Below are 17,625 nucleotides of genomic sequence, written 5' to 3'. Positions count from 1 at the left end.
GCTCAAAGAAAAACCTTTACACTAATCCTCCTCCTCCGTCATTATGCAATATTGCTTAGGGTAAAGGAAGTTTCCTTGCTCTTTTCTAAATATATATTTCTGCGGTTAGAAAATTAGAGAAACGACACGGCTGACCTTCCTAAATGCGAAGGGCTCGTTTAGGGAAGCGTACAAGTCATCTGCTGCAGCAGACCCTTATCACTTTGTGGTAGGCAATTGCAAAACGCCTTTCTTAGCCAGAGTCACATTGGGTTTAAATTGAGCCAGACAAGGGAACCACAAAAAGGGCTTGTGGGTCACTATGCTGCTAAAAGCACGGGGCCTGGCACTGGAGTGCTGCTAGTTAAAACGGTAATTTGTCAAGGAAAAAGGAGCGGAGTAGCCTGCAATGTGAATGTCATGTGCGGTTTCTCAGACACCAGGCTTCGCGTAGAAGACGTTGAAAATACTTGGTGACCATTTTAAAATCAGCAACCACTCCCAGCGCAGCGGGAGTTAACACTGCATCAGACTTTCCATTAATACCTCTGGTTTTGCAGGGGCTGTAAAAATGTGCTCCAGGCAAAAACTTGTGATTCAGAGGCTCAGCTGAAGAGTTAACTTTTCTTTTTATAAGCATCCATTTTCAGAGTGGCGATTTATAATAATTTTGGTACAGATCTATATATAGTTCTGGTGTGGTGAAAGAGGAGCTGGGGAGGGAGGTGATGCAAAGCCCCGTGCCCAGCTGCCTGGCGTTGCTCTTAGAGAGAGGCTGGGCAAGAGACAGAGCTTGAGGTCTCCAAGACTTAGCATCCCCAGGGCCAGTGACACTGCTTCCTAGGGGAAAACAGGCCAAACCCAGGCCTGGCTTTTACTTTGATGGCCACCTGGGATAAAATTTGCATGAGAAACCAAGGTGTGCTCTCCTTTTGCCCTGGGGAGCACCACACCTGCCTATACCCAATGTGCGTTGTCTTCATAGATGTAGGAAAGGGACAACGAATGGCTAAAAGTATTTCCCCAACTGATTTCTCTCTTGTGCGGGTTTTCATCTGACTGATTATTCTGCAGTTGCCATTCCTGACTCTAAGAGGGAACTCTTTGGGCAAAGCTGTGCCGAAATTTTCTGTAATAAACCTTTGGAGAAAAATGGAAGCCCTTGAAACGTGCGATCACACAAAGGACTGGACTCTTGGCCTTGCCAATTAGCAGAAGTCCGGTCAGCCCTGCTCGCCAGTGCTATATAACCACACCGAGTTCCCCATACCCAGGTGGGATGGGTGGGCAATGGGTTTGTCACTCCCCCCATTACCCGTTGGATTAAGGAGTTACTGCTGGGCAAAATGGTCTCTGATGTCTGGCTAATCCCCAACTCTCTGTACAGCCTGTCTGGACCATGGCCAGCCTGGGACACCTCAAGAAGCTTAGCGTACCTTAATATAGTTTCCTCAGTAAGATCATACTGTCTTTTACAACAGCTCCACTAATTACTGCAGCCAGGTGCCAGCAACTGGACAGATTTACAAGGACATAGTATTGTCACTCTCCTCCGTTGTCCATATCTTAGAAGTTGTATCTCATGTCTTTTCCCTAAATAGCACATTAGCCCATGTTGTCCCACATTATCTGGGGTTATTTTCCCTCAAAATATTTTCCATACAAAGAAAAATACAGTTATTTTTATCCATTTTCAGGAAAGGTTTCCTTTTTTTCCTTGCTCTTTCAAGAAAATAGGCTCCTAGCAGGCATTTATCATGATAGCTAAATTAGCCAGTACCTCTAATACTTGCAGCACAGAAAACCACTTCATCAGCTGCACAATTTCAGCTTACTGGAGAAGACTTTTAAGAAAGAATGAGAATGAAACCTAGAATAACCATTTCTTTCCCCTTGTCCCTTCAAGGCACAAAAGTTCAAGGTATTTATTTCTTTTCTTGTATACTGAGAAATCTGCAATGGTGGTTAATTGAGCGCTAAAAGCCCATGCAACTGCAGTTTCACTAAGATGCTGTATTATTTTTTTTACTTCCAATCCTAAATTGCTATGAGGGGAAAACAGGGCAGAAGCAACGCTACTTGGGTGATGAGGGAGACGATTCTGTACTGAAAGCAGCAACGTTCTCGTGAAAACAGGAGCATGATCACATAGTCTGGCTCCTATGTGGTCCCTGGGCATAGCAGTTAGATGCTAAAGTTATTCAACAAGGGACGAGGAAGAACCTACCTTGCAAGGGCACCATGCAAGGTCACCATTCTGCAGTCCAGACAGTGAGGGTGTGCTCACAGAGGTGGTGGAGGTGGCAACTGGACACGTGCAGCTGCATAAGGGTAATGGGTGAATATGGCCAAGACATGGATGCCTATCCATGGCAGCCCCCTGCCACCAGTGAATAGCTACAAGTTTAATGTTGTCACTCCAGTTTAAAGAGGGAAATATCTATGTAGTAAAAAACACTCTCTGTGGAAGTCCCTTACAAAATACCCTTTGGTTTCCATGGGAGGATGATCTCACTTGCAGCTTATAAAGATGTGTTAGGATGAAAGTTGCTACCTGCTTGTAAGATGCCCTTTGCTGCCCTTTTCCAGAGAACCAACATGGGTGCAAACTCAAATGTCCCCATGTACACACTGCGCATGATCAATCAGTTATAGGTCAAGATGGCAGGCATTAGTGAAATAATGATTAATTAATAAAGCATTAAAATATTTTCAAAATCTTTCCCCTCTTCCAATTTTTAGTCTCCTTTTCTTACAAATAAGTCAGTAGTTGAATGCTGTAAAAAATGAACATTTTCTTCAAGAGTCTCTGATTACCTACTTTGTGTTTTTTTTCCAGCAGGTTGATATAACTGGCTCTGGCTCTAGAAGACAGCACAGCCTTTGATCATCTCAGTTCCTTCATTAGTACCTGAGGGAGCCATCAGGAACTCTCTCTCATGTCCAAAAATTATCTAGCCTATCTTCTTGGATTTCTTTATTCAGTGAATTAGTTTTCAGAATTATTCATGTTTGTTAAGAAGAATTACTGGCACTACATGGTTCAGTTTCCCCTGAGCTATGTCAGCTCACAACCTTGCAAGGTGTTAAAAATGTGCATCTCCTGCTGCGCAACACATCAGAGGTGAAAGACCCTGCTGCCCCTTGCACTTGGCACCACCCCCAAACTGGTGCACTTCAGTTCCTCAGGTGATGGTAGAAAATGGCAAGGTGAAATATTTGGCTCCACCTAGCACTTCAAGATCTTCTGCGAAGGTTCTTGAAATGCACCCTGCTAGTGTGGTTGGGACACTTTACTCAACACAGGTTTGCTATTTCCAGAGGCAAAGCCTCCAGGGCTGGGCCTTCTGCTTGGCACCAGTGGGCACAGCCAGCTCCTCACAAACACATTGCTTCAGCTGCACAAATCACATTAGACTCAAAGAGAGTGATTATTGGATGCTTTTTCTAGTGCCCATAAACTGATCACAGTAAAGGATGGTCAGACATTTGCACCTTCCTATTTCAAGAAAAAGAACACAAAAGATGAAGCCTTGAGCTTCAGTTTAAGGTTTGCAGGACCTTTCTTGCCATCCAGCTGTGCACTCCCAGCCTCCACACAGCTGCTAGTAAGTACTCATCCACCCTTCCCACTGCCAGGATTCTTGTGCTGCACCTTCAGGGCAATTCATTTAGCTGCCCAGGACTGGAGGCTTTTCACCAAAGCCTCAAAAATCCATGTTCTCTTACTAGTTCACGTCAAAACTGTATTATCTCCTTGGTGAAACGGTTGTGCCAACGCTTGTTTCTATGTGGTCTACTGATCTAACATCCGCACCTTTTCTCTTTAGTACCTGGGTTCAAAAGCCAGTTTCAGCAGGGTGACAGAGGAGATCCGTGTTTGTTTTCCAACCCTAACAGACATCCTTGGGTCATGCAGCCATGCTCAGCCTCCTCCTGTTTACAATAACATAACACAAGATTTGTTCCACTTTGCCTATCTCTAGCTCTCCTTGATGTTCTTCTCCCCCTTTCCCTCTCTCCTTTGTAATGTGACTTCCATGCACCCAACAATCTGCAAGAATTTGGGCTTCCTGAAGCTCCTGAGCTATAAATAAACCCCCTCAAAATGACAATGAGCTGGTATATGGCTAAGCAAAGGCAGTTTTGTTTCTCAGCAGGTTTGTGTGAGCTGTTTCTGGTTTCAGTTCACATGGGTTCTTTCACCTTCTGAGTTTCCCTTTGACGTTCAGGTTTCTGCCTTTTTTTCCACCTGAAGTAAAAAAAAAAAAGTGCAAATAAAAAGCCAGGTTTGCTCAAAACCCACATCATTTTTTTTTTTAAGTTAAAAAAGTCCTTAATTCTGGAATGGGACCATTTCTAACTTGCCAGTTTCTCGTTTGTTCATACTCAACGTCCCGATATGAGGCTGTTCCTATTAAAAGCAGTTATGCTCAGAGTACAGGGATGTTAGTGCACGTACCTGCCTGTCATCAACCATCTTTGCTTATGACTAAAACCAGAACATGTATAAAAATAGAAGAACCAAAATTAATCCTCAAAATGAAACAATTACAGGGGAGAGTTCATAACTTCGTGGTGAGGTTCTTCTAAGCCTTCTGTGGAACAGATTTCATTATCCTAATAAATAGGTAGCCGACATCAGTACAGAGATCTACATTCAAGCTCTGTTTGGCACAACTATTGTCTTTGGTGTGGTTTCATTTTGTTTTTATTTTTGTACTAATGTTTAATGCAGCTGCTACTGTTCTGCGCATAGTTAAGTGTAGGCGCAAATTATGAAGCATAATTAATTGCCCATTAATGAGTTTTTGCAAAGGACTGGACTCTAAATGCTAATCTGTGTTTCAGAAAGAATGCCAAATGATATCCATACTGTTTACCTGCTTCTCCCTGATTTCTATTTAACACGCGATTGGAAGAATTTGGCTTTAATGTTAATTAATGCCTTCAATTAGAGCTCACAACGTATACTAAGCCTCGGCCATTTCAATTTCATGATGAACCCATGTACAAAATGTGCTGATTCTACAGTTAGTGAGAACAATCTGTAAAAACTAAATTTCCATTCGTTTTCCAGTCCCAAATAAACCTGTTCCCGAAAGCGAGTCTTCTAAACCTTCATATCTACACGGCTACGTTTGTCTGTCCTCTTTTCCGATCAACAAAGCAACCAAAACAGCAACCCGACTGCACTAGCAAACAGGTGTGAAATCGTGGGAGGAAACAGGCAGAAACAGATGAGTGGGGAGAAGACTGGGGATGTTTCTCTCTCTCCCTCCTGCCCTCTCCTTCGGCACTGCGACGGTGGAGGGACCTGCCCTTGTGTGGGCAGGCAGAGCGAGATGGCAAAGCACACACTTGAATGAATTTGGGCAGAGCCCCTGTTAAAAGGCACTTTTGCCTATTCCTACATGGCTAGGTGCGAGGTGCCACGTAGCACCCAAGCCATCCCACTGGTAACGCCTTGCCTGCGTAACAGTGACTTTGCGCTGAAGAGGCTGCACTCCAGGATGGAGTCAAGGAAAATGGAGCAGGGAAACACTCCAACTGGATCAAGTGCTTCGGTCAGCACCATATTTTTTTCCCAAAGGATGCTCATGCTTCCTCAGGCTCTTACTGCCTCTGCTGCTGGCCATACCTCTGAGATCACCTTTTCTTGCCTTTTTTTGTGGGAGCATTTGTGTGTGAGACACAGCATTTACAAGTCATTTTACAAACCGGTCCTGGCAGCACGTGTTCTGCTCTGCTCCTGCAGCCGTGGTAAGGCCGGACTGAGCTGCTGTCTCAGCATCTGTTTGTCAAGGCAGTTTGTGCACGTTTCCAGCCAGTCTCCAGCACGGCTACCTCGGGCTTTCCTTGAGAGCCATCCTCTCACTTGACATCCTGCGCTGCTGGCTGGGAAGTCTACAATCTGAGCATCTAGACCTATCAGTAGAGCATTTTGCCAAATTATTTATTTTGCTTGTGTTTTCTTTGGCTCTCCTCCCCGGTGAGATCAGAAATTAAGCATATTTACTCGTTGCTGCTTGCCCCGGCCAGCTGAGGAGCCGGGCTGGAGTGAAAGCAGCTGTTTCTGAGCAGCGTGCATGGCCTGCGCTCATTCTCAATTCCCAGAGAGCAGGATCCTTCAGCGGTGATGGAGTAGCTCCGAGTTTCAGTCTATCTGTCACTGCTCGACTGTTTTACTGTGCACACAATGCACTGATGGGCGACATCACTCAACTGCAACAAGTCCAGCTACAAAAGCAAGTAGCAGCAATTTGTAGCCTCAATGCAGCCATTTAATCATTCCCAACACTTCCCTGGTTGCCACTCTGGATAAACTAACTTGAGAATTAAGAACAAATATTTGACTTCCCTCCCTCCCCCTATAATTTTACGCAGCCCTGTTTAGACTGTATGGTACTTAACCGGAGACCTTTGCCCTTCAGTTAAAAGCTGTGACCAGGAAATCCCACCTCCTCTTAATGAGCTTTTTTGTTCGGCTTACAGGGAGGGATTTGCACTCCACTCTTGCACTACAAATGCTTTGTCTGCTTGGCTTTTTTTATTCAGCTGATGAATAAAAAAAGCAAACGCCAAACTCTACACATGTTTCAGTCTCCATTAAGACAACAAAGAACTCTAAATGCATGTCCTAGCAACGGCAACAATTATTTTTTTAAAGAATGAGAAGAAAGCAAGCATGGTCATTTGAGCTGTGATACTTTCCATGGCTGTTCCTTAACGCTTTTGTCAAAAAAGCTGTATGCTTTCCACTATCCAAATACATATCTCTAGGTAAAAGGACAGACAGCATTTTTGGAATCGGTATTATGCTCTTTCTACAGTGAAACAATCATAGAAGCAGCCTAAGCAATGGCCTTTGTCAAATTTTTTACTTGCTTATGTCTCTTGACCACATGCTGAGACCTCTTGTACTCCAGTGGCCTTGAAAGTGTTTTCTCCTTTTTTTTTTTTTTCCTGTGTGCCTCAGACAGTTCTTGACTTCCTCTAATCTCTCGTTCTTTCCTTCTAATCACTAAGAATGCTGAATAGCGATAGACTGCAGACACCAGCATCAAATTATGAACGGACAGAACGTGGAGGATTAAATGCCGTCACAACAAGAGACGATTCTGCAGAAACCTCAAAATGTTTGAAGTAGATGGAACAAAACATACTCCAGCACAGGGCAGCAGAGAAAGCCTCCCTTGCCAGAGAGCAAGACTAAACCCCGTGCGTGCCTCTCTGGGCACGGAAGACGAACGGGAATGATTCTCCAGCCCATTACACAGCCACGCGCTGGCTGTGCGCCGGTGGCTTGCTAGGCTGGTTAAAACGGATCTGGCAGAATGGACAGGGAGACTCGGTTATCAGGGAGCATATAATAGAGCATATTAAGCAAAACTCTGCTGCAGGAGAAGGATAACGGGCCTTTTTTTTTTTTTTACGCTGGGTCTTGTTCTAGCTGTGTAGAAGTTGACAGCTTAGAGAAATCAGACATTTGGAAAATCCCTCATTGCAGTAATTCCCAAGCCTTTTGGGCTAGTTAGCGACTGTCAGCCTTCACTGCCTCTTACAGGCCACCAAGCATCCCTAGCATTTACTTGCTCACATGAAAGCCCCAGCAAATCAGCGCCAGTTACGTTATTGGCAGATCCCTCAGCATCGCTGCTCAGACCACGTGTGGGGACCCAAAGGAAGCCCTGAGCCGAGCCAGCGTGTCCGAGATGTACGCAGTAGCCTGTGTGATCACCACAGACAGCTCAGAAAAAGTCCGTGTGGATGTGGTGTGCCAGCATTAGGTGAGATCAATCCAATAAGCCTTGGTTCACACTTAAATGTGATGAACTAAACTGCCAAAAAGGAAACTGCTTTGGAAAATGACAAGGTAGGATTGACTTTTCATCTCAGTGTAGGTGCCAGATGTGCCTGTATGGCAAACGTTAGCTCCTCTGCAGAAGGGCTTGTCTGTATGTTTTAGGTAACAACAGTTCTTTTCCCAGATGTGTTCTTCTAAAATTATTTCTGATTCAAAATTAGTTTTTCTTGTTCCATTCCCTGCACTGCCAAGCCAGATCTTCAAATATGAGTTTAACATAACTGACCTGACATCAAAATAAACATTATCCAAAGGATTTTAGAATGCTCTACATCAGCATCTTTATATAAAAAGAAAATCAAGAAGTTGTTTCTCCACTACGGCTAGAAAATCCTGGATGAAAACCTACCATTTATTCTAATGAGGGATTTCTGGCTACAGGTGTTATTTCAGGGTCCTGAGCAGTACCTGCTCTGTGCATGTGATCAGAACTGCTAAAGAGGAAAAGCTCCAGGGAGGATGGGTGAGAGAAGGAAATAAATATTTCAGTGGTAAAGGTTTCCCCCACCACCTTTTGGGTTGCTTCTTAACTGGTGGTTGTTTGCAGCTGCCAAAACCTTTGAACTTCTCCTGGGAGAAGGACACGGTGTCAGCAGGAGCGCTGGGGGATATCGCTGGTGCGCTTTGCGTGTACTGTCAGACCCTGGAGACTCTCCTGGCCACTCTCAGGCTGCAGAAAATCATTGACCTCAGGCTAAAATCCAAAAACAGATGAAGAGGCTCATTGCTGCACATCACCATGTCTAGCTTTTACTCCCTGGAATCAGAAGCTGGACTCGAGTCCCTAGGCTCACACACTGTGCTTTGGGAGACCTGAGATCCAAACCCTGTGCTACCAGGTACCTGCTTAGGAAAAGCTGAAGACTGCTTTGCCTTACATATTTTGCTGTCAGTTGGTTGGGCTGGACATCTTCAGCTCAGACTTCATGTCCCCAACCATCACCTGAAGATGGAGACCTACAGAAGTGCCTTCAAAATCTGTCAAAAGGTAGCAAAAGAAGTTGCACCCTTGCTTTTCCAAGACGATGACAGAACTCACTCAGCACAGGGCGCTGGGTTTGGTTGTCTTTTCTGCTACTGGGCAGAAAATAATGCTGCTTTTGTTGGAAGAGAATTTGACTTAAAAGAAGAAGGATTTACAATTCACACTGTAATCAGACCTACATCTCCCCTGCCAAATACTCCAGACACTGAGATTAGCTTTATACCGCTCACATTTTACTGCCTCGTGAATCTTTCATTCTATCTGGACAGTGCTAAATCTTGCCGATAAGGGATGGATGTTGCTCCCACCCAAGAGCGTCCTACAGTTTCATCAGGGAGTTCTATCACCAGGTGTAATGTGTTAAAGGGGAGGCAGTCAACCCCATTCCTCTGTTTTAAAAGGAAATGCAAACTGCCATTGCATTTCTACCAGGAGCCAAATCATGGACACTTGGATACTATATTTTGGTTGTGCATCACTAGAAGATATACAGACACTAAGCTTCTTAGCACTTCCCAAGATCACATCGCTTTGCCCATGCATGGGGGCAGCAAATGCCCCGAGAAGCTGAGGCTCCAAGCCTGTTCCAGCTGCCTTCAGGACGAGCTATTTTCAACAATTTTGACCCCATGTACATTTTACCATAGTCTTCTCCACTCAACCACACCCCTGGAGGAGAAGCATTTATGAGCTACAGTGGTTTCAGGCTAAATATTCCAGGAATCTCAGCAAAAATTAATTTATAACCTCCCGTGGCTGCAGATCATGAGTTCCTGCACCCGTCCTTGGTGGCATGGAGAAGCATAGACAGGAAAGTGGGTGATCACCCAGCGTTTGCTCACTGTTGTCTGACCCAAGATCTGACAGCAGTCAAGCACTGTTCCAGAGATGAGTCTAAAAAATGAAGCTCCAGTAGGCCTCACATAATGTTTTTGGTACCCCTCAATTAGAAGCATTTTCTCACATACCTACTTTCATAAAATCACCAGTGTCCGCATCTCTGGCAGAAAGTTTTGTAATGAATTTTTTTTTTAACATATTTTCAGCTGTAAACAGCAGAAAACCCCCTTCAGGCACTTCACTAGACCTTTTATCCGTACGCAGGAAAAAGAATTGATTGATTTTGAAGTTAAACGTTGGCATCTGCTGTTATTCAAAACCAGGACCTTGGATACACTCATCCGCCATGCTTTCAGCTCAGCCACCAGTGTGCTGCAAATGAAGACAAGCTGTTGTCAAATGAGAAATGCAAAATAGTCAATCTGTTTGTCTGTTTAATGTAACTGGGAACATAAGCTGCTAAAAATGCTACCATTCTGCACTGTCAGATGGGAGACACTCTCCAACAAACGAAAGCCTAATGACCCATTTTACTCAGGCGCTCTGGAGTTCCTCCTAATGGTATTTTCCATATGCACTTCAACATGCTTTTAACTGAAACTGCAAATGGTACTATTTTCTATCTAACACAAGCGTGTAATCTGTGTAGCGTATTTTTTTTTTTCCTCTGGCACCATGAAGGAATGCTGATGTTCAAGGCGTCTTGAAACAGTGAGCATATTGCTCAAGCATCTGATGCTCATCTTCTCTTTACACCTGTCATTGTACTGTATTAAAGGAAAAAAATCAAGTCATTAACCATGATAGATATGTTTTTAATAAGAAAGTGTTGCGCCTCACCAGGCAGATAAATAGCAAGTCTTAAGATATCTTCAGAGCCCGAGCATACAATTACAGAATAAAGTTAAATATGCTGGGGACTCTTCAAAGACTGCTATAACTTGTAAAGATTAGGTCTCTATCAATTACCCAAGCTGCACTTCTTCAAGAATTTTCTAGCATTAAAATTGCTAATTTGACTTTTCCTCTGAAAGTTCCCCATTCCCCACAGATAATTATGTGTGAAATGTTGCCTAAACATAACGGTGATTTGGCCAAGAAAACAAGCGTGCTCCAATTTCAAGTCAAAAAAGCAGTGAAAAATAATGCTAGTGTTGCCAGAGCAGGGCGAGAAGCAGCTCTGGAGATCCTGGCCATTTTTATTAAATATTCTTGGGGTTTGTATAGTGGAATTTTCGTGGGTCTGATTTGAAAACCCACAGAACTAGGGTTTTTTGGTTTTTTTTTTTTTCAAAAAGCTGTAGCATTCAGTCTCTCTTCAGAGGCAGCATAATACCAGCCAGCGCTGGTTTTGCTTTCTCCTTAGAAAACACCACAGCCCCACAGTACAGACTGTGGGGCACACTCGCAGGATGTGCTGCTTTAAGCCATTACAGTCTTAGACCCAGCTTTATCTCCACCCCTGCTGTTATCACATAGTTATTTTTGTTAATTATTGACACAAGAAATGCTCAGCTGTAAACTGCAGGTCCCTGGAAATGCTCTGCTGCTCGGAGCCGAGCAGCGATGCTGCCAGGGTGCCTGCTCCCTCCTGGCTCCCTCGCCCTCGGGGTGCTGCCAGCATCGATTAACAACCCCCAAAAGCGCATTGAACATCTTCAGGCACTCCCTTTCCCCCTGCAGAAAACAAGATCCTACTTATCTGAATTCCTCTCCATCCCCCAAAATACATGACACTATTTTTTCCCATAAGGTTATTTGCAGCCTGACGTACTGCTGGTGGGGCCAGATGATGAAAAGCAAAGGGACCAAAGTGTCCCGTGAGGAAACTGGCCAGGGATGCTGCTGCAGGTGAAGCCTGTCCTCTGACCACCACGGATGGGCCCGCCGCGTTGTCGGCACTGGCCTCGCAGGGTACCACTCAGCTGAGCTGCACACTGAATTCAGTGCTACTTAACCTTTTGGAGAAGTGTTAGAAAACATAAAGGAGATAATTATAGCTTAAAATAGTGGGGACTAGCAGTCTGCGACGACGTGTCAATGCTTGGGATTTCTGTGCTCAGGAGAGAAAGAGAGAGAGAAAGAGCAGAGAAGGAGCAGGTGCAAAAGTGAAAGACAGAGGAAGAGAGTATTTAATGCAGGGGGTTAATACACTGGCCAGTCATCTCCAGGATTATAGAGAAATTTAATATGATCTTGGAATTATGCACTCAGTAACCAAGTAGATATTACTGCATCCAAAAAAAATGAATTAGCATTATTGTAAAGAGTCTGGTACCTAATAGAGAGGTTTCATGCTAGGAGGGGAAAAAAAACCCAACTATTCCGCTTTGCTTGCTATATGCCTCTCCCCTGCGTTAAAAAAAAAAAAAAAAAAAAATCAAACCCAACATAAAATCAAAACCAGGCCTTTCTATCACAGATCAAAAGTCAGGCAAGTAGTGTTGCATTGCAGCTGCCTGAATTATACTTGGCCTCTGAATAATAAATAGGGAATTTCTCGAACCACAGGCTCATTAATGAGCACTAATTCAGAACTGATGGCACAATGTTCAGTAATTTAAGCAATGTAGACAATGAAGGTTCTCAACTCTGGTACAAAGAGTGACCTACAGAATCTCACGGAATGAGTAATTACAGCTAATATCCATTTCAGCTTCTATTAGAACATCCAATAAAACAAGGTCATGACAACAGGCAAGGAGCACATCCCAGCAAGCATCGCAGTGGGGAGAGACGGAGTCACCCTGGAGCAGGTGGATGGTTCCTATTAGTTGGGCTCCTCAATGAATAAGGATGCTGACAGCTCCCCAGAGGACCGCGAGTGGCGGGCGGTGGTGCAGTGGCTCAGAGAATACTGGGATGGTTTTCAAGAGCACAGAGGTTAGGCTGGGATAGGGTTTGTTTTCACCCATAACTAACAAAGGCTCGAAGGACAGACCATGTGCTACTGGCTTTTTTTTTTTTTTTTAGCTTTTGAGATAATTTAGTATTAACATATAGAGGGAATGATTCAGTGATTTAATAACTGAGGATGGACCCCCAAGTTGTAACAAAGGAAAAAGTTGATAGCTAGAAACAGGACAGCAATGGGCACTCATAGCGTGAAAAATAGTTGAGTGAGCAGCAGCAGAGCAGAATGAACTGCCTGGAGAATTTTCTACTTTGTACAGATGAGCCTTATTAATTCCTAAAAGAGGATGGAGAATATGGTCAGGAGAGGAAATAAAGAAATTATCTGTAATTCTTTTGGTACAGTAAGTGGGTAGGTGGCTGGCTGTTAAAAACAGTTTCTGACAATCCTCACAAGACCTCCTGAAGCTTTTAAAAAACTGAAGGAAGACTTATTTTCTTGCCCCCAAATGTGCTAGAATTTCACTCTTAAATACAGGCAGTTTTTCAGTGATCCCATTTGACTTCCAAAAAAACATGCAGGCAACACAGGGCTATTCAAAGTGATCCCTCCCAAAACAATTTGGAGGCTGGAAATTGTTTATTGCAACCATCCGGGCAACACTGAGAAACCCGAAGGGGGTTGCAACCAGAGCTAATTGCCTAACAAATACAATTCACAACAAATAGTTTGACGAACTCATAAAAAATCATCTCTGCTGGCTAAATCTTTGGCCCTCATGAGAGTTCATTGTGTAGCTAGAGTGACGCAGTGCAGACATGCCGTGAGCTCTGCTGCGGGAGGAGTATTTCTGGAATTGTCTGGTGGGCAAAAGCCAGTCCAGAAACACCAGGGCTCTATCTCTGCTGATCAACGTGGCTGCAAACAGTCAAAAAATGGTCAACGTAGATGTGAACCACAGTTCTGGCTCTTGAAGTTATAAGATAGGAATGTAGGTATCACTGCGGTCAGCTTTGGGTGCTTGTCTCTACCCCTTCCCTTCAAGTTTTTGGATGTCTTGCTCTGTCCATGGGTTTGGACCTACAGAGAGGTTCCCTGGAAGGGACCAGGACATGGCGTGGACTGCCAGGTGTGAAATGCCTTGGAGACATGTAGGGCTTGGCTCAGCCCCCACAGGGACTTCAAGTCCTGCAACAAAATGGGAGAAAAGGGCATATTTCCCCCAGGAATTAAGAGTAATGAATTCCTTGAGTGGACGTGGGAAAGTATTTTTTTTTTTTTCTTGAAAACCAGAACAAAAGTCTGCTTTTCTTTTACACCATACCTACTATGCTTTGCTAATGGTGCTCCTCTGGCAGAAGCAGGGTTTGGACAAAAGACTCAATCTCAACAGAGGATTGATCAAATGCTGGATTTTGGCAGCTAAAAATGCACTGTGGTGCTTAAGTCCCTGTGGTAGGGGCTGACTCTAAGCACTTCTTGCACTACATAAATCCCAGCATCAAAATCCACTTGAAGGATGTATTCCCACATACCTACTTGTGTCCCATGTGCCCCAGATACCAGTCTTCATCTAAACATCATTTCATCTCCCATTGCGAAGCAGCCGCAGCCGCCCCAACTCACTGATGGGTCCAGCAAGGGAACAACTCTCAGTCACTGAAATGCCTGGAAAAGCCCTTCTCTCCAGGTGTTTTTCCTTACATGAGAAATCTGCATCCTGGAAAGCTGCTGGAGGAGATGGTGCATGAGCAAAGGATTAGGACCTTTGAAGGAGAAGAAAAAAATCTTTAACAGGGCTGGAAGCAAGAGGAGCAGGGAAACAAGGACAGGACCAGGACCATGGTGGAGGCACCAGCCTAAGCCCCAGCAGCAGCCCCGCTGCACTGTCCTGCTGCCAGCACAGAGCTACGCTCTTGCGTTGAATTCTGTTGACTTTAGTAATATTAATTGAAGTAGGGTTTCCAGGATTGGTCCCAGGGTTGCTGTAGCATCAAATGAATGCCAACAATTTAGATTACCTTCAGCTATATTAATTTCCATACTGGCTCGAGGAATTTTTCCTGCATCACTTGAGAAAAGTACCTTTAAAAGACGTGCCTTTTTTTTTTTTGCCTTTTTTTTTTTTTTTTTGTATACTATCTAGTAAGGACTTCTGCTTTCTGTTAAAATGTGCTGATAGATATTTCTTGTCTGTTTAACTTTAAGGGACCGTGGTGAACGCTTTAAGGTTTACAGCCCAAATGATTGTTTAGTAAGTAAACCTTTTCTCCTCCAGATTTTGGGAAAATACTACATAGTTAAAATATTTTATTTGGATTCATACCTCATTTCAAAGTGTTGCTCATAATACCTGACAGGAGCTGAACTTTAGTTAGCTATTTCTCCTTTTTTTTCCTTCTTTTTGGAGGAAAACAAGAAGTTGAACACTGCTTCTGACACATTAAGCATGACTACTGGGAAATTAAAACAAATGCTGGTACAATACACAGAGGGAAAAGAACTTAAAGTTTGTTTATAAATTTGTTCCCAGCTCCAAATGCATGTCATAAATTAATAGGTCATCAACATACTGTATTTAGCTGGCAGCAAGTAATTTTCTGTGAAGATATGAGACAGAATATAGCCAGAGTAGCAAATTGGCTGAAAGCGAAGCGTTTTGAGTACTTTGTAAAAATCATACCAGACAACTTCAAGCTCCAACAAAATGGAAAATCTTTTCTGTCTCTGTACTTAACTCCAAGGATTTAGAAAACTGACTAATAATGCAAATGCTCAGAGGTTAATAGCCTGGTGCCATAGCTGGAACGTACACCCAGCTTACAGGAGATCCATCACGCGTGTATCCGGAGAGTTGGGGCTACGGACCGGGATGCTCTGAAAGCCATCAATGCCGACACGCTCAAATCAGGAAAACTTGTTTCAAAGAAATCAGAATCATGACCTCGTAGTCTCATTTGGGCTGGCTTCTGCCAGACAAAGGCAGATGAGACCAGTCCTTTTGTTAACAGTTTACGACATATTCCACAGTCCCAACTCCAAAGCTGTGTCTACTAACGCAGAAAATCACGTACTCAGCTGGGTGGGAAGTGGCAGGGTGTGGATCAGGCCCCAGCAGCCTTGGTGTGGAGTTTGACACTCACATTTTGAGAGAGATTTTCTGCAAGATTCGGGTAATTAATCACCTCAATTTAAACACACAGGGAAATCTTAATACTCCCCTCTACAAACATGTCCATACACAGTGCAGACCCAGGGCAAAGTAACATTTGGAGAATATAAAGAACTGGTGTTAGAATTAAATGCATTTCTCTAGTTTCTGGTCTAGATTTGCTTTTTTCAGCCCATAAAGTGCACGTTACCCGGAGGTGATGCGAACAGCACGTGAGACACAAGGCAACCTTCAGCCCTGGGAGCTCCCAAGGAATTATTGAGGGATTAAAGCAAGACATGGCCTAGAGAGCCCTTGGTTTGGCTCTGAAGAGAAAAAGCCTCGGCCAGTCCACACATAGCCCATACAACAACCTCTTTTGGGGTCTGATGGGGGACAGCAGGAGACAGTGGCTCCACGGTCTGGCAGGTAGAGGGGGATATCAGCAGACTCGCTTGCTCTGGGCTTCACTATCAGCCTTTTTTTTTTTTTCTACAACGTTAAACCCCACCATTTAATACACATCTATATATGTACTCACGCTTTAAAATTCTTTCAGCGATGGGACGAGGCAATATTATCTTTGAGAAAACGCAGATCCTAACTTAGTCTCCCAAAAGGAAAATTACTGACTTGAGCAATTCCTGGTAGTTATCCAAATAGCCTTGTCAAATTATTTAAATACCGCATTGTGATATTATTGAAGTTGGTACCAAGTTACTCTTGGCAGAAACGAGCGTTCCCTGGCAGGTGCTGAGTGGCTGAGCTGTTCCTGCTCCAGCTCTCGGTGTCAGCAGCACGGCTGGCTGCTGCCAGGGGTTTTGACCAGGGTTCTCAGCAAAAAGCCCTCCGAAGGGGTTACCTTTCCTACGGGGCTCTGGGGGGGAGGTTGTTTTACCTCTCAGAGGCTGGTTACTTATCTGCTGTTACGCTGGAGCCATGTGAGGGTTTGTTCCAGGGGTGAGTGGGAGGGAATCATCGTACAGCTGCATTCAGCACAAAACCCACTCACTGAGGAAGAGCTCTCTCTTAAAACAAATTCAGTATGTAAATCTCCAGAGAAGAAAATGGAATTTAGGAATTTACCTGCTCTGTATTAAAAGGAAGGGGAAAAAAAAGACTTAGGCTTATGCATTTTTCATTATTCGGGATCCACTCTACCGATGTATGCTTAATGTTTTCCTCTCTGCTATAATTTCAGTTGAAAAGTTGTTTAAAAAGCAGGAGTCTAGCGGTGATTCACATATGCTGCTACAGATAAAAAGTTCAGAGCTGAAACACACCAACCCTGACTGTCCAGCCACTGCGTCAGGAGTGACAGGAGGAGGAGGGACAGCAGTGGAGGAAGCACAGGATGGGCTGCTTGTCTTGCACTTCCAAATTCAGCTCTCAGCCCAGGAAGACCACAAATTTCTTGTATGGCGTGGGGGTATCCACTTTGCCTACCCCTGGGCAGCGTTCCCTCAGGGCCAGCCCCGGGAGGTGGGAGGATCCAGGGGCACACACCAAACTCCTGCTGCCACAGCGTTCACAAGGAAAACCCAGACGAATGCGGTAACAAAGTGTGGCAAAGATGGCAAGTGACGCTGACAACAGGCTCCTGCTCTATTAGCGTGCGTGGAGCTACGAGATCGGGCTCTGCGAGCTTAGCCAGGCAGCTGGGAGGTAGGACCTGTTAGATCATTTAGTCCTCACATCCTTTAAGAAAACTTTCACACCCTCAATATATTGTCAAAGGTTTTGTCCAGTGTGGCTGTAAATGTCTCAAGTGATGGTTTTTCCATCACTTCCCTTGAGGAACTATACCTTCCTCTAACAGCCCTCAGTAACAGACCATCTCCTGCTCTTCAGCTAACATTTGCTTTGGCTCAGTTTCATCCCATTACTCTTAGTTATATCTTCCCGTACCATGCTGACATGCTTAATATCATCTGAAATTTTTTGAGAGT

The 17,625-nt window shown here is 44.2% G+C and overlaps 1 protein-coding gene across 1 annotated transcript in view; it reads right to left on the bottom strand.

Moving 5' to 3' along the window:
* MAF (MAF bZIP transcription factor) overlaps positions 1–17,625 on the bottom strand; it is a 190,532-nt gene that overhangs the window by 25,284 nt on the left and 147,623 nt on the right. The window lies entirely within an intron of this gene.

The sequence above is a fragment of the Chlamydotis macqueenii genome, chromosome 13 (genome assembly GCF_036417535.1).
Source record: "Chlamydotis macqueenii isolate bChlMac1 chromosome 13, bChlMac1.mat, whole genome shotgun sequence".
In the NCBI taxonomy this organism is placed as follows: domain Eukaryota; kingdom Metazoa; phylum Chordata; class Aves; order Otidiformes; family Otididae; genus Chlamydotis; species Chlamydotis macqueenii.
This window is presented reverse-complemented; position numbering and strand designations above follow the sequence as displayed.